This window comes from Hylobates moloch, unplaced genomic scaffold, assembly GCF_009828535.3.
Source record: "Hylobates moloch isolate HMO894 unplaced genomic scaffold, HMol_V3 SCAFFOLD_19, whole genome shotgun sequence".
NCBI lineage: Eukaryota > Metazoa > Chordata > Mammalia > Primates > Hylobatidae > Hylobates > Hylobates moloch.
The window spans coordinates 75,063,050-75,084,287 of record NW_026652294.1 but is presented as its reverse complement, the minus strand read 5'-3'; the positions used below and the strand labels follow the sequence as shown (position 1 = coordinate 75,084,287).

The 21,238-nt window shown below is 39.2% G+C and overlaps 1 long non-coding RNA gene across 1 annotated transcript in view; it reads left to right on the top strand.

Moving 5' to 3' along the window:
* Positions 1-21,238, top strand: part of LOC131381996 (uncharacterized) — a 132,939-nt gene that overhangs the window by 64,105 nt on the left and 47,596 nt on the right. Inside the window, exon 4 of the long non-coding RNA XR_009211124.1 lies at positions 11,050-11,101. This is a non-coding gene — a long non-coding RNA (uncharacterized LOC131381996). The remainder of the gene's footprint in view (positions 1-11,049; positions 11,102-21,238) is intronic.

The following is a 21,238-nucleotide window of genomic DNA, read 5'->3' as shown; positions in this document are numbered from 1 at the left end:
ACACTTATGAAGCTAAGTTTGGCTACATATGAAATTCTGGGTTGAAAATTCTTTTCTTTAAGAATGTTGAATATTGTCTCCCACTCTCTTCTAGCTTAGCATTTCTGCAGAGAGATCCGCTGTTAGTCTGATGGGCTTCCTTTTATGGGTAACCCAACCATTCTCTCTGGCTGCCCTTAACATTTTTTCCTTCATTTCAACCTTGGTGAATCTGATGATTATGTGTCTTGGGGTTGCTCTTCTTGAGGAGTATCTCTGTGGTGTTCTCTGTATTTCCTGAATTTGAATGTTGGCCTGTCTTGCTAGGTTAGGGAATTTCTCCTGGATAATATCCTAAAGTGTGTTTTCCAACATGGCTCGATTCTCCCCGTCACTTTCAGTTAACCAATCAAATGTAGGTTTTGTCTTTTCAAATAGTCCCATATTTCTTGGAGGCTATGTTCATTCCTTTTTATTCTTTTTTCTCTAATCTTGTCTCCACACTGTATTTCATTAAGTTGATCATCAATCTCTAATATCATTTCTTCCGCTTGATCGATTCAGCTATTGATAATCATGTATGCTTCACGAAGTTCTCATCTGTGTTTTTCAGCTCCATCAGGTCATTTATTTTCTTCTCTAAATTGGTTATTCTAGTTAGCAATTTCTCTAACCTTTTATCAAAGTTCTTAGCTTCCTTGCATTGGGTTAGAACATGCTCCTTTAGCTTGGAGGAGTTTGTTATTGCCCACCTTCTGAAGCCTACTTCTGACAATTCATCAAACTCATTCTCCATCCAATTTTGTACCCTTGCTGGCAAGGAGTTGTGATCCTTTGGAGGAGAAGAGGCATTCTGTTTTTTGGAATTTTCAGCCTGTTTGTGCTGGTTTTTCCAAATCTTCTTGGATTTATCTACCTTTGGTCTTTGCTTTTGGTGACCTTCAGATGGAGTTTTTGCGTGGTCATCCTTTTTGTTGATGTTGATGCTATTTATTTCTGTTTGTTAGTTTTTCTTCTAACAGGCCCCTCTTCTGCAGGTCTGCTGGAGTTTTCTGGGGGTCCACTCCGGATCTTGTTTACCTGGGTATCACCAGCAGAGGCTGCAGAACAGCAAAGATTCCTGCCTGCTCCTTCCTCTGGAAGCTTTGTTCCAGAGGGACACCCGCCAGATGCCAGCTAGATCTCTCCTGTATGGGGTGTCTGTTGACCCCTGCTGGGAGGTATCTCCTTGTCAGGAGGCACTGGGGTCAGGGACTCACTTGAGGAGGCAGTCTGTTCCTTAGCAGAGCTCAAGGGCTGTGCTGAGATATTCATTGCTCTCTTCAGAGCTGGCAGGCAGGAATGTTTAAATCTGCTGAAGCTGCACCCACAGCTGCCTCTTCCCCCAGGTGCTCTGTCTCAGGGAGATGAGAGTTTCGACTCTATGCTCTGACTGGAGCTGCTGCCTTTCTTTCAGAGATGCCATGCCCAGAGAGGAGGAATCTAGAGAGGCAGTCTGGCTATAGTGGCTTTGCTGAGCTGTGGTGGGCTCTGCCCAGTCCAAACTTCCAGGTGGTTTTGTTTACACTATGAGGGGAAGACCGCCTACTCAAGCCTCAGTAATGGCAGATGCCCGTACCCCCACCGAGCTCGAGCATCCCAAGTCCACTTCAGACTGCTGTGCTGGCAGCGAGAATTTCAAGGCAGTGTATTTTAGCTTGCTGGGCTCTGTCGGAGTGGGTGCTGCGCAAGACCACTTGGCTCCCTGGCTTCAGCCTCCTTTCCACTGGTAAGGGTCTATCTTGCTGCTATTCCAGGAGCCACTGGAATATGAAAAAATAAAATTAAAAAAAAAAACTCCTGTGGCTAGCTTGGTGTCTGCCCAAACAGCCACCCAGTTTCATGCTTGAAGCCCAGGGCCCTTGTTGCGTAGGCACCCGAGGGAATCTCCTGGTCTGCAGGTTGTGAAGACTGTGGGAAAAGTGTAGTATCTGGGCCAGATAGCACCATTCCTCACAGCACAGTTCCTCACAACTTCCCTTGGGTAGGGGTGGGATTTCTCTGACCTCTTTCACTTCCCAGGTGAGGTGTCACCTCACCCTGCTTCTGCTTACCCTCTGTGGGCTATACCACCTGTATAACCAGCCCCAGTGAGATGAACCAGGTACCTCAGTTGGAAATGCAGGAATCACTCGCCTTCTGTGTTGGTCTTGCTGGGAGCTGCAGACAGGAGCTGTTGCTATTAGGCCATCTTGCCCAGGAAACCAAGGTTAGTATTGTTATGTGTGAATTTGATCTGTCATCATGGTGTTAGCTGGTTATTTTGCACACTTGCTAATGTAGCTGCTTCATAGTGTCACTGGTCTGTGTACTTCAGTGTGTTTTTATAGTGGCTGGTAACGGGTTTTCCTTTCCATATTTTGTGCTTCTTCCAGGAACTTTTGCAAGGCAGGGCTGTTGATGACAAATTCCCTCAGCATTTGCTTGTCTGAAAAGGATCTTATTTCTTTGCTTAGGAGGCTTAGTTTGGCTACATATAAAATTCTGAGTTGAAAATTATTTTCTTTAAGAATGTTGAATATTGGCTCCTAATCTCTTCTGACTTATAGAGTTTCCACTGAGACGTCTGCTGTTAGTCTGATGGACTTCCCTTTGTAGGTGATCTGGCCTTTCTCTCTGGCTGCCCTTAACATTTTTTCTTTTATTTCGACTTTGGAGAATCTGATGATTATGTGTCTTGAGTTGATTTTCTTGTGGAGTATCTTATTGGGGTTATCTGCATTTCCTGTATCTGAATGTTGGCCTGTCTTGCTAGGTTAGGGAAGTCCTCCTGGATAATATCCTGAGGTATGTTTTCCAACTTGGTTCCATTCTACCCATCTCTTTCAGGTACCCCAGTCAGTTGTAGGTTCATTCTCTTCACATAATCCCATATTTCTTGCAGGTTTTGTTCATTCCTTTTTATTCGTTTTTCCCTATTCTTGTCTGCCTGTCTTATTTCAGAAAGGTAGTCTTCCAGTTCTGATATTCTTTCCTATGCCTAGTCTATTCTGCTATCGATACTTGTGATTGCATTGTACTCATGTTGTGTTTTTCAGCTCCATCAAGTTGGTTACATTCCTCTCTAAACTGGCTGTTCTGGCTATTTGTTCATGTATTGTTTTATATGATTCTTGGCTTCTTTGAAATGGGTTAGAACATGTTCCTTTAGCTCTCAGTGAAGTTCATTATTACTCACCTTCTGAGGCTTACTTCTGTCAATAAGCCATCACAGCCTCAGCCCAGTTCTGCACCCTTGTTGGAAAGGTGTTGTGGTCATTTAGAGAAGGGGAACTCTGGTTTTTTGAGTTTTCAGCATTTTTTGGTTGATTCTTTCTCATCTTTGTGGGCTTATCTACTTTTGATATTTGAGGTTGCTGACCTTTGAATGGGATTTTGTGAGATCTTTTTTTGTGGATATTGCTGGGTTTTTTTGTTTGTTTTTCTTTTAATAGTCAGGCCATTCTTCCATAGGGCTGCTGTGGTTTGCTGGCGGTCTGCTCCATAACCTAGCTGCCTTGGTTTTCCCCATACCTGGAGGTATCACCAGTGAAGACTATGAAACAGCAAAGATGGCAGCCTGCTCCTTCCTCTGGAAGCTCTGTCCTGGGAGGGTACTGACCCATTGCTGGTTTGAGCATGCCTGTAGTAGGTGGCTGGAGACACCTGTTGGGAGGTCTCACCCAGTCAGGAGGAACAGGATCAGGAACATGCTTAAAGAATCAGTCCGGCTGCTTTTTGGTAGAGAAGATGTGCTGCATTGAGGGGGACCCTTACTCATCCAGACCATTTGGGTTCTCCACAGCTAGCAGGCTGGAACTGCTGAGTCTACCAAACTACAGAGATAGCAGCCACCTCTTACCCCATGACCTCCAGCCCAAGGAGAAATCAGAGCTGTCTGTATAACTCTGGCTGAAGTGGCTAAAGCCCTTGCAGGGAGGTCCCTCCAAGTAAGGAGGAATGGATCGGGGCCCTGCTTAAAGAAGCAGTCTGGCTAACAGCTGACAAGGCAGTTGTGCTGTGCTGTGGGGGACCCTTCCTCATCTGGACAGCTAGGATTCTCCAGTGCTGGCAGGCTGAAATGGCTGAGTCTACTGACCTACAGAGATGGCAGTCACTCCTCCCCTGGGAACTTGGTCCCGCCTCAGGCAGACTCCAGCCTGTGCCATTGGCTGGCTGGAATTCCAAGCCAGTGGGTCTTAATTTGTGAGGTGCTGTGAAAGTGGGACCCACAGAACAATGCTGATTGGCTCCCTAGATTCAGCCCTCTTCCTAGGGATATGGACAGATCTCCCACCTTGCTGGGGATCCTGGGGCCGAAGTATGTAAAATTCCTGGGTCTCTGTGTGTGCCTGAGCAGCTGCTCTGCCTAGACTCCACACAGCTCTGTTTATCGGACCCAAGGCCCTGAGGGCATGGGCTTATGAGGGGATTTCCTGATCCACAGGTTGCAAGGATCCATGGGAGAAGCATGGTTTCCTGGGCAGGGTCACACAATCACTCACTGCTTCCCCTGGCTGGGGTGGGGGTTCCTTTGCCTCTGTGCTGCTCCCAAGTAGGCTGTCTGTTGTCCCACTCTGCTTTTCTTCGTTCTTCGTGGGTTGTTTGCCTAGTCAGTCCCTGTGTGAGAACCTGGATATTTCAGTTGAAGGTGCTGACTGAATTCACTTGCTCCTTTCATTCCTCTCTGTAAGTGCCTTGGACTGCAGTTGCATCTAATCAGCCATCTTGGCCCTGACCCACTAATTTTCTTAGTGTGTTTTTTGTTGAACAGAGATTTTTATTTCGATGAAGTCCAACTTATCAGGTTTTATGTTTTTGTTTGTTTGTTTCTTGGCTAGTGCTTTTTCTGTCCTGTCAAAAAATCTTGGCCTATCTCAAGGTTAAACTTATTTTTTTCCTATCTTCTTCTAGTCTTATAACTTACATTTCAGATTATTATCTATTTTGATCTTTTTCTTGTAAAAAGGAAAAAATATGGATGAAGGTTCATTTTTTTTTTCTATAGAGGTATTCAATTGCTTTAGCACTGTTTGTTGAAAAGACTATTCTTTCCCCTATTGAATTGCTTTGCTACCCTTGGAGAAAATCAGTTAACTCTCTAAGTGTGGATCTGTATCTGAGCTCTCTTCTCTTATGCATTAAACCATTTGCTACTGTTCTACAAGTTTCTGAGCTTCTGTTTATTTTTCATTAATTGTCTTTCTGTCTTGTCTTCAGATTGGACTTTTTTTATTAATCTGTCTTAAAGTCCCATGATATTTTCTTCTTTGGTGTCTAGTCTGCTTTCAGGCCCATCCAGTGAATTTTTAATTTCAGATATTGTATTTTTCCATTCCAAAGTCTTGTTTGTTCTAAATAGTTTCCATTTCTCTATTGAGATTTCCTAGTGGTTTCTTTCATTATGTTTGTTTTACTTTGTATTCTTAAACATATATGCCTTAACACTACATTCTAATACATAATTTCTGTGATTTGTAAGTCTCAGTATTATGGATTTTCCTCTCAATTGTAGGCCACCTTTTCCTGCTTATTTATATATGTAGTAATTTTTTATTGAATGCCATCAATTTTGTTCCCTTTTGTAAAGAGGATTGAACTTTGTTATGGCAGGTAGTTAATTTACTTGTGCATCAGCTTGATCCTTTAGAGGACTATTTATAAGCTTTAATATGGCAGGTCTAGTCTGGGGCTGGAATAGCCTACTCATTACATTTGGCCTTTCTTGTGTGTCAATTGCATGTCTGTGGGTTTATTTAAGTGTCTCACTCAAGCTAGGCAGAAACCCAACATCTCCAAGCCCTGTGCAAGCTCTGGAATCCCCTTTCAACTCATAGCTTTTCTTGGCCTTCCACTGCCTTATTTTGTACTTGCATTGCTTAATCTTTGGCCAAAGACTCAAGGGAACCAAATTCAGCTTTCTAAATTTTCTTCTTTTTACAGTTCTCTCCTTTTCCCCATGCTTCATATTTCAGCCACTTCTGCAGCTATTATTTTTCTCTTTATTTTATTTTGTCTTATAATAAAATTGTGTGGATTCAATTATGATTCTTCTCCATTGCTTAATTTAAGTAAAAATAGTTTTTCTATACATTCTGGGTGTAGGAATGGATTAGGTTAACATTTTTGCTGGTGTGATCTAGGACTGTCTTTGCTATTTTTTCTGGAAGTGATAAAATATATATTCTCTTACTTTTCAAAGTCTGCTGCCTCCTGTCCTCCTTCCCATTTTATCCAGACCTTCTCTTTTCCCCACCCACTACTGTCCCTGTCTTGCCCAATGTGGGTTATATTCCAAGCAGTTTCTCCTAAGTGTGACCTTGTCCCAATAAGAGCCTCAGATGTCTTAGTTTTTAAAGTCCTTAGGGCCATACAATCTTAACAGTTCAGAACTTACAATAACTGTCTTATTCTGTCCCTGTGAATTTGACTCTAAAAGTATACGTTTTAGATTCTGTTCTCAGATTGTCCTCTGGCAATTTCCAGTGAGTACATGTTGGTGATTTTGAGGTTCTTCCATTCTCGGGGACATCTTGTTGCCTTTCCTCAGCTTTCTCTTGCACAGACACTGATGGATCTTATAAAGTGGGCTATTTGTCACCACTTATTTATATTTTAGGTTTTTGAGAATATTTTATTGCCTAGTTTAGTTGTAGATATTGTGCTTGAATTTTTGCTTTTATTATCACTTGTTCTTTCTGTTTTATTAATGATTCAGGGAGATTCACTGCCAATACTGCCAGCCTAAAATATTCCTTTATTTCTTACTAAAAATTACATAATCTTTGTCATGAAGAGAAAGATATACTTCAATTCATGCATTTCTTAAATTTTAAAAATCACTAATGTAGCATTGATTGATTTAAAAATTCTACACAGGGCCGGGCACGGTGGCTCACGGTTGTAATCCCAGCACTTTGGGAGGCCGAGGCGGGCAGATCACGAGGTCAGGAGATCGAGACCACGGTGAAACCCCGTCTCTACTAAAAATACAAAAAAAAAAATTAGCCGGGCGTGGTGGCGGGCGCCTGTAGTCCCAGCTACTCAGAGAGACTGAGGCAGGAGAATGGCATGAACCCAGGAGGCGGAGCTTGCAGTGAGCCAAGATCACACCACTGCACTCCAGCCTGGGTGACAGAGCGAGACTCCATCTCAAAAAAAAAAAAAAAAAAAAAAAAAAATTCTACACAGGATTAGGGAGAAAAATTGTTTACTTAGAGTGCTGACTAAAAATCATAAATGCACATTCTGTAAAAGGACTTGGATTTGTATAGTGAAGAATTAACTTTACGCAAAGAGAGCTCTGCCTTTTGCTTTTGGCTACTGGGTGGAGATCTCTAGGCCCCAAGAATGTCCTGCTTGATGTGAATGTTTTTGTTTGCCTGGGAGCTTTTACTAGTGAACAGTCCAACAGTGTGATTTATGATGAAGATTTTGGAACATACTACCTCAGCTCTAACATCCAGAGGAACTAGAGGCTAAAGGCATTAGCCTAAGCCTCCAGGATGGGCTGTAGCCTAAAGATCAGTCTCATGAGCAGTACATGCTCAAGCTCCAGTAGACCTCTGGACACCAAAGGCTCAAATGAGATTTCCTGATGACAGTACTCTGTGTATTGTCAGGTATCAATTGGCTGCGAGGGTAATGCATCCCTGAAGATAATAGAAGTTGTGTGTTTGGACCCTTTCAGACCTTGCTCTATGTGTCTCTATATGACTCTCCCTTTCACTGGTTCTGATGGTATCTTTTTGCTATAACAAAATTGTCCTCACAAGTGTAGTGCCTTCCGGAGTTCTGTGAGTTTTTCTAGTGAATCATCAAAACTGAGGGGGTAGTGGGAACCCCTGACTTTGTAGCCAACTGATCAGAAGGTAAAGGAGGCTTGATGCTATGGTTTGAATGTATCCCCTCCAAAACTCAGGTGTGGGCAATGTGATGTGATAATATTAATAGGTAGAGTCTTTAAGAGGTGATTAGGCCATGAGGGTTCCTCCCTTGTAAATGTGATTAAGGCCCCTGTAAAAGCAACTTGACTCATTGTTCAGTTGGTTTGCCCGTTCACCTCTGCCATGTGAGGACAGTGTTCCTCCCTCCAAACGATGTAGCAACAAGGTGCCATCTTGGAAGCAGAAGAGTAGCCCATAGCACACAACCAAATAGCCCAAGCCTTGATGTTGAACTTCCCGGAGCCCAGTGAAAATAAATATCTATTTTTTATAAATTACCAAGTCTCAGATATTTTGTTAGAGCAGCACAAAATGGACTACAACAACTGGGGACCCCAGACTTGTGGCTAGTGTATAAAGTGAAGGCATGCTTGTGGAGGACTGTGCCCTTTACCTATGAAGTTTGGCCCAACTCTCCCAGGCAGGAGGAATCACGGCATTTCACGAAATGTTTGGGTATCAATATACTATATAAATAAGCACGGATTTATTACAGAGCAACACAACTAATTAAGAAAGTGCACACTAAAATGGTATAGTATTATTGGAAATAGAAATATGCAAGAATGAGAGAGAATTAAAAACACATAGGAATTGAGATCGGATTTATTGCTAGTTTGATGACGTTGGTGCTATGAGACTAGACTGTTCAAATTCTTCCCTGCCACTTATCCCCACAGGGTTCATGATGTATCTCTAACAATAAGGAGCAGTAGAAAATGGGGAATCAAGTCATAATCAACTGCTACCCTAATGCAGATCTGAGGTAAATAAGAGGGTCATTAGGTCAGCAACTACACAGCTGCCTAGAAACAGGATGAGAGGGGAGGAGGCGGGTCTTGTTTACTCTGTTTAGCATGTGGAAAAAAGAAAGAAGAAAGTACAATAGTAAAAGGAGAGCCTGGGTACACTGATGTGTGCCTATAGTCCCAGCTACTTGGGAGGTTGAGATGGGTGGATTGCTTGAGCCCAGGAATTGGGGTCCAGCCTGGTCAACATAGTGAGACCCCATCTCTTAAAAAAAGTAAAGGGATACAATTAGATTCAAAAGAAGGGGTTACATTTCATCACTGAGGTGGTGGGATTATTTTTCTCTTTCCTATTAAACTGAACAAAGGAAAAAAATTCTCCCCTATCTGCTGGGAGATATCTAGCAGATAACAAATTTATGACAAGCAGTGAAGCAAAGCTGAGACGTAGAAAGAACCTGAATCCTTGGTGACATAATTGAGTTGCTGACTCAATCAGTTATGAAGCCCATTCATCTCTGGACTTCTTGTTATGTGAATTAAGAAATGTTCTTATTGTTTGGAATCAAAGTCAAGGAATACATATCCTGTACCCATGCATTTTAAGTTATTATCAACCCATCCATTAGTAATCATAGCCAGTCTTTTTCTTTGTCCACTGAGTTATGTTTTCTTCTAAATAGAGTTCTCTTTTCCCTCTTTGGCAAGGTGTCAGGTCACAGCCAGACCTACTGTACTAAAAACTCAAGTAGACTAATGATATAATAAGAGCTAGGATATGGAAGCATATATGCTCTGGCACAGCACGGATTTTCTTTTTTTTTTTTTTTATTTTTTGAGACAGAGTCTCACCTGTTGCCCAGGCTGGAGTCCTGTGGTGTGATCTCAGCTCACTGCAACTTCCACCTCCCAGGATCAAGCAATTCTCCTTCCTCAGCCTCCCAAGTAGCTGGGATTACAGGTGCGTGCCACCATGCCCAGCGAATTTTTTTGTATTTTTAGTAAAGACGGGGTTTCGCCATGTTGGCTAGGCTGGTAAACTCCTGACCTCAGGTGATCCACCCACCTTGGCCTCCCAAAGCACAGATTTTCCAATATGAAAATAATGTGCCTCCTAACCAGCCCAAGTAGCATAAAAGATACCAACTGGTGGGTCCACGTCTACCAGCCTGGAAGATTTTATTTCATTTGCAGCCACACTCATCACTAAACTTCAGGTGCACTGCCATAAAAAATATTAGGAGTTACCAGAGAGGCATCTACTAACTTGCATGCTTCATCTCATATAATTTTGCTGGTTTGGTAATTTACAAAGTGAAAGTCACTTTGGACTAAATCCAAGTTGTCATTCTTATCAATATTTGAACTTGGAACATGTGTTCTGTTTTAGAGCTTTGCTTTTTTACTAACGAAGTTAGTGGCTGTGGGTGCAGAGGATGGCTGCATGATTCTCAAGGCAGGTATTCTTTTTGCTCTGATATACATCAGAAGACACATGGCTTATCTTTGCACCATATCCAACACTGTTTTAGTCTTCAGTTTTAGGATTGGTTATTTTCTACCTAAAGGACTGGGACTGAGCACAGGGATAGAAATAAAAGAAATAGCAAGCAGGGATGAGCAGTAAGAGATGTCCAATGGTATACTTCTTTATCAGAACTATTCTAATATTTTGTTAAATATGCTATACCAGGATTCAATCCACCTAACTGGGGGATGTAAACTGTTCCTGGGTGGAGGAAAAAAGCTGAAGTCCACAATTCAGTGCCTACTCCTAAAGCCTTTACTTCCCTCACAGAGAATCAGGCCCATATTTACTTCTCCATTTCCCCCAGAAGGTATTTCTATCAATCCCAATATGACGAATGCAAAGGTAAGGACCCCCACTCAGTTTGCATCTCTTAGAATTTGGCTATATTACTGAGATTCATTAGGATTTTTTTTTGACTTACTAGTATGCTTTCTGAGGTGTTATAAGATCAGCATTGTTTCTGTTGACTTTTCCATTCTACTGAAGATCTTTATATTTTCTTATAATTCTAACATTTCAATGAGGAGGATAGACTTAAAGACTAATAACCATGACAGTTTCAGCCTCTGATATTTCTAGAGGCAAATATTTCCTTACCACTTTGTGAGAAAAACCTTTCATTAATGGGTGTCTTTAATTACAAGAAACTTATTCCCTGTGTTGCATTAATAGTTGCCTTCCCAAAACTTCCCTCTGGAACAATGCATAATAAATCTACTTCATTTTCCAGAGGACTAGATTTAAATGTATAAACAGTTATGTATTCTTCTTTCCAGGCATTATGAACATATCTAGTAACTTTATGTGTTCCTTTGAATACTTCTAGGATTTAAAAGTTTACAGCCATCATCTAGATAACTTCATAATCATACAAGGAGGTAAGTGAGGCTCAAAACAGTTGATGAGGGAAAGCTCTACTTTAAATGCCAATTAATTAATGTGGGAGAAATGACAGAATTAGGACAATAGCATTTCACAAATTCTATTTAACTTATTGATTCAGACAAGATTTATCAAGGTTAAAATCCTTAGGTAAATGGATGTTGGGACACTGGAACTTCATTTTGTGCCAAGCTGATATTACACAGAATAATTTCTAATCACAAGAGATAAAATAAAATTACACAATAGCAGGTTCAGATTGTCATTACTCCAGAGAATGTCAATCTTATCAAATTAATGGTAAATGTACTAGAAGTTCTGTGTCTTCTGATGTGATAAAACATGAAGTACACAATATCATCTATGATATTCTTTTCATAGTGTTTCACCTGAATCCATCAAGCCTTTAAAATCACTTCCACAGGAGATAAAGTAAGAGGACACAACTGAACAAATTCTTAAAATATAGAATATTCCAGGGCCCAACTGGCCTTTGGTTTTCAAAATTCATTTTTAAAAAAGACTGTTAAAAAATTAAACAACAGGCACACACACACACAATTCAAAAGATATGCACTAAGGTGTTCACAATGGCAATCTCTGGATGGTGGTATGTGACATTCTTTTTTTCTTTTGTCTGTATTTTTTATTTTTCTACAATGCACATGTATTGTTTCTCTAAGTATCATTAAGAAAATTAATAGTCAACCTGGCAAAATAGTTTGCCCAATCTGTATGAGATGTTTTTCAGACTTCCACCATATCTGATGTGTTCCCATGGTTGAACTCTTGTTTGCTATTGTCTTCCCTGAATTGTGAAGCCTAGTATTTGGCAGTATGCCTCAGATATAATCTTACTTACCTGAGGTAAAATTTCTGACCTGGCCATTTTAAAGATTCTTAATAATGTTCAATTATAAAGGCAATTGAAGACTACATTGCCTTTTTGGAAGTTCAATAACATTGTTAGCTGTTTAGAATATAGTCTGTTGACTATTTAGAATAGATGTTAAGAACATAGGCTCTGGAGATCTTAGGAAAATTGCTGAAACTTATTTAAGCCTTAATTTTCTTATCTGCAAAGTGAAGAAAATACCAGAACCTATTTCAAAGGGCTGTTGTAAAGGTTAAATGAGATAACACAGCAAAACACTTGAGTATAATGCTTAGTTGACAGTATATAAAAATAAATTTGAGCAATTATAATAATTATTGTGTTCATATACAATATCAGAATAAACATTGTATCATTTAGACTCCCTCCAATACCTCAAAATTAATTTGACCAAAAGTGTTATATTTAGCCAGTTTCTTGGTGAAAATCTTTTAATCAAAAGAATAGGATTAAATAAGTAATTTTCTTAATCTGGTAACTATAGCACTGTATCTCTTTCTTAATTCCATAACAAATTCTTTAAGTAACTCATTAACATTAAATCTTTCGAGTGTTTAGGACCTGTGCCGTCCCAAAAAGCACCCACTTAAGTGGAATAACCCCAAGAATTCAGGATAAAGTTTCTGGGATTTTCATAGTACAATGACATTCCTTGAGAATACACAACATTTAATGAGGTACCTGAATAATTGAAGGCCCCAAGAAGCTAATCAGAACCACACAATTTACTCTGTGTAGGGTGAATATATTCACTACTAGCTAGTGGAATCACGGTCCTCAAATGCAGGAGGCGATAATATCAGAATTTTATGAGAACATCCATTAAACTGAACACATAGACAGTTATCTATGTGAGAGGTAAAGTGATGGAGAATAAGTTTAAAACATTTGATGTCCCTCCAAACCCCCCAATAGCCCAAGAACTGAAAAATAGAAGCTGAATAAATTTATGGGCCTGCCTGCTTCTGCTGTGCCACTCTGCAGCAGAACTTTAAAGCAAAAAATTTCTTAGAGTTTTACACTGGATATATTAATGGAATCACTATTTTGCTGCATATTAAACAAGATTCCTTCCACTGCAAGTACAGAAACTCAAGAAATTTAAACAATAATGAAGTATATTGACTCAACACTGAGTCTAGAAGTAGAACAGACTTCAGAGTTGGCTTAATCTGGCAAGCACTAGCTTTCTTTCCCAAAGCTGGTTCTTAGGCTCTGTTCTCCTCTGTTGGCTTCACAAAATGGCAGTCCCAGCTTCACTAGTGCATAACTTCTTCCAACAGCTCTCACTTAAAGATAAACAAACATTTTCCAGAAACTCTCAACAAGTTCTCCTTGACCTCACTAGCCAGTACTGTGTCTTACTCCTCATTCCTGAACCAATCATTAGCAAAGGAATAAGATTACTCCTAAGACACATAGCTTCTGGTAAGGTAACCGTGGATGTATAAATGAAAATGGGGTGCTCTTGGGAAGAGGGAAATAAATATTGGGTGGGTAATCAACAAGGCATCATCAAAAAACTTTCTGGGGGTTGAATGGAGCAGGAAAATTTTTCAGCATAGTTTTTCATACAATACTTGGCTTTTAAACACTTAAGAAATAAAAGAATCCACATCTTTCCTCATTTGATTTCCCCCTTGCTGAAATTACAATAATAATTTTTTTTTTTTTTTGAGATGGAGTCTCTGTCACCCAGGCTGGAGTGCAGTGGCCCAATCTTGGCTCACTGCAACCTCTGCCTCCTGGGTTCAAGCGATTCTCCTGCCTCAGCCTCCATGGTAACTGGGATTACAAGCACCCGCCATCACGCCTGGCTAATTTTTGTATTTTTAGTACAGATGGGGTTTCACTACATTGGCCAGGTTTGTCTCAAACTCCTGACCTCAGGTGATCCACCCACCTTGGCCTCCCAAAATGCTGGGATTACAGGCATGAGCCACTGCACCCTGCCTACAGTAATAATTTTGAGTGAGAATAACAATATTTTGTGTAGACTATCTCCAGCCAGGTTGTAGAATACTCAAAGGGCTCTGAACACTTTCAGGTTGTTTGGAGTTTGGAAAAACCTGAGTGGTGATTTTCCCTGAATTTTTAGGATGTGAAATTTTTTTAAAGTGGAAATGCAATCTGTATATAATAACCTAGACTTCAAAATGTTGTTATGTAACAGCTATTTGATGTTTGACAAGCTTTTGACACTCTTTAATGAGCCAGTTTACATCTTTAATCTTATAAATAAATTTACCAAGTACAAATCTGAGCGCTAAGTATGGTAAGTTCGGTGTTTTATCCTTAAAGGGGCGGAATGGCATCTAAATTCAGAAAACCACTTAATTTTCTTAAAGTGAAAACATATCCACACGCCTTAGTGATTTCAGTCTCAGTACTTTTTCTCTGACTTTCATTTTTTTTTAAACCAAATTAACAACCATTTTTTTTCTATTATTAGGCATTTCTAAGTTATTGTTTATGGAGAAATGACTTGAGCTCAGGAGAGCTGGATACAAGTCTTACGCTAGTGATGAGGTCTTAGGAAAGCCACTTTGCCTCTCCAGATTATAGTTTTCTTTTCAGCTTGTTAGACTCAATGAGTCATTTATTCATTCGTTTGATGAACATCTACTGACTGCCTGTTGTGGTCTGGAGAATTAAAAAATAATAACAACACTTCGTCCTTGCTTTGAAGGAGTTCATAGTAAAGTGACACAGGTGGTGCATAGCACAAGGGAATTTTTCTGAGTTAAGTACAGCGATGGAGATGTGAATGGGGTCTTTTGGAAATATCCAGAAGGGATACTTAAGTCAACTTCAGGTTGGAGATGAATGAAGGGAAAGTTTCCCTGGAGATCACCATATTTGAGCTGAGGATGAATAGGCAATAGCTAGGTAAAGGCTGGTTGGGGAGGAGTTGAAAAAATTCACAAAAGGAAGATAGTATGAACAAAGGTATGAAGACACAGCCTGGTATAAAGGGATATTGTAAACAATTCATTGGAGAAAAAATTGTGAAGCAGAGAGTAGGAAAGAAGAATGTCGGAGAGGTGTGCAGGAGCCGGAAGGCTTTGTGAGACTTTTTCCCCGGTAGGTGATAATTCAATAAAATATGTTATTTAAGGGTCAGAGGGAAACACATCAAGTTTTCCTGACATCTCGTTCTAGCCTTCTTTAATTTTATTTATTTTATCTTTAACATTTAAAACAGTATGAAGGAAGTGGTCTATAGGGTTTATCCTATAATATTCTAGCTTCCCAATCTCACTACCATGGAATCATTTTTAGTATGGTGCTAGGATATTTATCGAATCTGAGCTTTTTTTTTTTCTTAACTGAATGAAAAAGAATTGTGAAGCTTTTTTTGTTTCAAGGAAACACAATTGTTTTGAATTAGTAGAGTGTTTGTCAAAGGAGTTCAGCAAAGCCCCACTATTACCCTGGAGTATGTAATTCTCAGTATAGTTTTCTTTCTATTTTCATAAGGTTAACTGTTTCTCCATGTAAAACAAACTTAATAACTAGCAGGGTTATCCTTTGCCTTTGCATCCTCTATTACATATAAAACTTTTGATATTAAAAATGATTTTTCTCCTCCATCATTTCTTTCTCCTCCTTCCCTTCCTCCCCCTCCTCCCTCTTTCACTTATAAAAGTCTCCTCTCAAGATAAAAATTCTAGAAATGAGATTCATTAAGCTATTATCAGATAATGGGAGCATAAGTTATCTGACTATTAGATGCCCATTGAAAAGGGAAATATGCTTACAGTCCAAGATCAAGTGACCAGAGGTGGAGAAGGGCCTGGATGTCTGAGAAGGAAGGGCCAAATATACACTCTCCCTCTTCACTGGAGAGAGCCACTTTCAACCAGCATGGTTTTTTTCTGGTAAAGCAAGCCAATGTTAAGAACTACATAATGCTTAACAAAATAATTGAAGGGTCTATTATTCACAAGGGAGAAAGACTAAAGTCACTAAATAGAATAACATGTCCTTAATATGACTGTAGGCAATATTCTCTTAGAAAATAATGAAATGTTTGTCTTGGTGATATGGTTATGTTTCTTAAGTGAATAGGAAAAGTATTTTGCATCTCTCTGTGATGGGGAAACTGACCTGAAATTGGAGCATTCATAGTCATCTTCATCCTTGATTATGGGATGAGTGTCCACATCCCAACTCTTTCTCTCTTTTTCTTGAATGAACAGATAAGAGATTCCATAAGTCCTGACAAAGAGGGGAACACATATCTCTCAGAACTTTCCAGGAGGGAAAGTGGAGTCACTGAGGAACTTGGAGGTTTGATTATGGAGGTTCGAACAAAGAGAGAGAAGGGTGAGGGCTGTTTATAAGGTAGTGAGGGAGAAAGCATACATTAGGAGCATCTTTCTCATGAGGCTTAAGTCCAGAAGCGCTTTCCCAGGTGCTCTATAAATGAATGGTGAAGTCAAAGAGAATTACTGTAACTTCTATTCCTCCTCATACCCTACAAGGCTGGCTTTATGGATGTGCAACCTATATAGTTGCACAGAACACATTATCAGAAAGGTTCTGCACTTGGTTTAATAATCTACTCTTACTGTCTTGAAGTTGTTACTTTTTTCTTTAAATTTATATTTTTTATGTGAAGTGCAATAGGATGATGGAGCCTGAACACAGGATATGGCAATAAGCATGTGTGCTGCCATTATTTGCCACCCCAATCCCACATAATGTTCAGTATGCCCCATAAGCACAGAATTTCTCTGGACCCATGATGGGTGGGAATGCAGTGAGACTCAAAGCAAGTACAAGGTGAGTTTGTTACATCTATGTCTGACTAAGCAGAAGCTGACAGCTGCAAGAGGCCAGTGTTTGAACTAGAATGTGCTTTGAATGCAGAAAGAAGGCAATGGTGAAGAGACAACCTACGGAATAGGAAAAAGTATTTGCAAACCATACAATTGATAAGAGATTAATATCAAAAATATATAAGGAACTCAAGAACTCAAACAATTCAATAGCAAGAAAACAAATAACCCAATTTAAAAATGGGCAAAGGATCTGAATAAACATTAAAAAAAACATACATATGGCCAACAGGTATATGCAAAAAAGCTCAATGTCACTAATCATCAGAGAAATGCAAATTAAAATCACAATGAGATATCTCCTCACACCTATTAGAACAGCTACTATCAAAAAGATGAAAGACAAGTGTTGGTAAGGATGTGCAGAAAAGGGAAACTTTGTACACTGTTGAGGGGAATGTAAATTAGTGCAGCCATTATGGAAAACAGTTTAGAAGTCTCTCAAAAAATTTTAAATAGAATTACCTAAACCCACCACTGGATATACATCCAAAAAATTGAAATCAGTATATTGAAGAGATGTCTGCATGCCCATGTGCATTGCAGCTTTATTCACAATAGCCAATAAGTGGAATCAACCTAAATGTCCATTGACAGATAAATGGATAAAGAAAACCTGGTATATGTACACAATGGAATACTATTTCAGCCTTTAAAAAGAAGGAAATCCTGCCATTTTGTGACAACATGGATGAATCTGAAGGACATTATGTTAAGTAAAATAAGCCAGGCACAGAAAGATCAATACTGCATGATCTCACTTACATGTGGAATACAAAAAAGTCAAATTCACAGAAGCACGGAGTAGAAAGGTGGTTACCAGGTGCTGGAAGTGTGAGGGATGGTGCGAGATGTTGGTCAAGGAATATTCGCATTTCAGTTAGACAGGAGGAATACGTTCAATAGATCTATTGTTCAACATGGTGACTATAGTTAATAACAACATATTGTATATTTCAAAATTGCTAATACAGCAGATTTTAAGTGTTCTCACCATCAATAGTAACTATTTTATATGTTTGTTGGCTACATAAATGTCTTCTTTTGAGGAGTGTCTGTTCATATCCTTTGCCCACTTTTTGATGGGGCTGTTTTTTTTCTTGTAAATTTGTTGAAGTTCCTCATAGATTTTGGATATTAGCCCTTTGTCAGATGGATAGATTGCAAAAGTTCTCTCACATTCTATAGGTTGCCAGTTCACTCTGATGATAGTTTCTTTTGCTTTGCAGAAGTTCTTTAGTTTAATTAGATCCCATTTGTCAATTTTGGCTTTTTTTGCAATTGCTATTGGTGTTTTAGTCATGAAGTCGTTGCCTGTGCCTATGTCCTGAATCGTATTGCCTGTGTTTTCTTCTAGGGTTTTTATGGTTTTAGGTTTTACATTGAAGTCTTTAATCCATCTTGAGTTAATTTTTGTATAAGGTATAAGGAAGGGGTCCAGTTTTAGTTTCCTGCATATGGCTAGCCAGTTTCCCAGCACTATTTATTAAATAGGGAATCCTTTCTGCATTGCTTGTTTTTTTCAGGTTTGTCAAAGATCAGATAGTTGTAGATGTGTGGTGTTATTTCTGAGGTCTCCATTCTGTTCCATTGGTGTACATATCTGTTTTGGTACCAGTACCATGCTGTTTTGGTTACTGTAGCCTTGTGGTATAGTTTGAAGTCAGATAGCATGATGACTCCAGTTTTGTGGTTTTTGCTTACAATTGTTTAGGCTATCTGGGCTCTTTTTTGGTTCCATATGAAATTTAAAGTAGTTTTTCTAATTCTGCAAAGAAAGTCAGTGGTAGCTTCGTGGGTATAGCACTGAATCTAGAAATTACTTTGGGCGGTATGGCCATTTTCACAATATTGATTTTTCCTATCCATGAGGATGGAATGTTTTTCCATTTGTTTGTGTTCTTTCTTATTTCCTTGAGCAGTGGTTTGTAGTTCTCCTTGAAGAGGTCCTCATCACTGGTCATTAGAGAAATGCAAATCAAAACCACAGTGAGACACTATCTCATGCCAGTTAGAATGGTGATTATCAAAAAGTTCGGAAACAAGAGATGCTGGCGAGGCTACCAAGAAATAGGAATGCTTTTACACTTTTGGTGGTAGTGTAAATTAGTTCAACCATTGGGGAAGACAGTGTGGTGATTCCTCAAGGATTAGAACCAGAAATACCACTTGACCCAGCAATCCCATTGCTGGATCTATACTCAAAGGATTATAAATTATTCTACTATAAAGACACATGCACACTTATGTTTATTGCGACACTATTTACAACAGCCAAGACTTGGAACCAACCCAAATGCCCATCAGTGATAGACTGGATAAAGAAAATGTGGCACATATACACCATGGGATTCTATGCAGCCATAAAAAAGAATGAGTTCATGTCCTTTGCAGGGACATGGATGAAGCTGGAAGCCATCATTCTCAGCAAACTGCAAACTAACACAGGAACAGAAAACCAAACACTGCATGTTCTCACTCATAAGTAGGAGTTGAATAATGAGTACACATGGACACAAGGAGAGGAACATCACTCACCAGGCCTGTTAGGGGGTGTGAGACAACAGGAGGGAGAGCATTAGCACAAATACCTAATGCATGTGGGGCTTAAAACCTAGATGATGGGTTGATGGGTGCAGTAAAACACCATAGCACATGTATACCTATGTAACAAACCTGCATGTTCTGCACACGTACCCCAGAACTTAAAGTAAAATAAAATAAATAAATAAATAAAAATAGGCCGGGCACAGTGGCTCACACCTGTAATCCCAGGACTTTGGGAGGCCAAGGTGGGTGGATCATGAGGTCAGGAGATCAAGACCATCCTGGCCAACATGGTGAAACCCCGTCTCTACTAAAAAATACAAAAATTAGCTGGGCGTGGTGGCACACGCCTGTAGTCGCAGCTACTCGAGAGGTTGAGGCAGGAGAATCACTTGAAACTGAGCAGCAGAAGTTGTAGTGAGCCAAAATCGTGCCACTGCACTCCAGCCTGGCAACAGAGCAAGACTCCATCTCAAAATAAATAAATAAATAAATAAATAAATAAATAAATAAAATAAAAAATAAATTAAACTAAATTAAAAAGAAAATAAATAGTAACTATTTTAAGTAATACATTTGTTAATTGACTTGATTTAGTCATTCCACAATGTATACACATTTCAAAACATGATGTTGCACACTACAAATATATACAATTTGTCAATAAAATAAAATAAATGAATAAAAGAAAAATACTAATCAGAAAAAAATATTTTTTTTTAAAGATGGCAATGGTGTTAAGAAACATGAACAACTCAGGTACACTTTCATATCCTTTCTTACTCATGTTATTTCCCTGTACTAGCTAACAACTTACACTAAAACAATGATAATAAGTCCTTCCTTACTCATCAGCAACTTTAAGGTAGAGAGTGTTGATAGAATGTGTGCAGATCAAGAAGTAAAATAAAAACAGTTGAGTTAGTTTTATGTAGTTCTTCTGCCATTCTGGCAAGAACAATATACATATGTAGGTATGAGCTATGAAATATGAATTATGGAATTTCAATGATTCCACATGCAAGGTGAATGATCTTATATTTGCATTTAAAACTGCCATTGCACAATATAACGATGAACGGTAAAATTCATGCTAAAAATTTTAAACTCTAATATTTTTTTTTACCTAGAACAACATTAAATAGCAAATGAAAGCACACCATGACAATTTGAGAGAGCCACTACCAAAGAAAGAAAAGAAGCTTTATGTTTTAATAGCATTAATGTCACCCTTTTCCTGCTTTTTGAACAAGAGGCCCCATATTTTCTTTTTTTATGGGTTAACTAATATTATTACTTTTTAAAATTATACTTTAAGTTCTGGGATACATGTGCAGAATGTGCAGGTTTGTTACATAAGTATACACGTGCCATGGTGGTTTGCTGCACCCATTGACCCATCATCTACATTAGGTATTTCTCCTAATGCAAGGGGCCCCGTATTTTCATTTTGCATTGGCCTCCACAAATTATGTAGCTCTCCCAAAATATGCCCTACCTCTTGAAACCTACCTGAATTTTCAATAATAATTGTCTTTATGTCTTAACAGAACATGTTTGGTATAGTGGGGTCTTCCTTTCCAGCTTGGCTCACCTCACCCATCCCAATCATCAGAAATAGGCCAGGGAATAAACAAGAATAAAATCATGTTCTTCATAGCTACATGGATAGAACTGGAGGCCATTATTCTGAGTAACTCTGAAACAGAAAAATGAAACACTGCATGTTCTCACTTATAAGTGGGATCTAAACAATGAGTACACATGGACAGAAAGATGGAAATAATAGGCAATGGGGACTCTAAAAGGAGATAGGGTAAGAAGAAGGTGAGGGTTGAAAAATTACC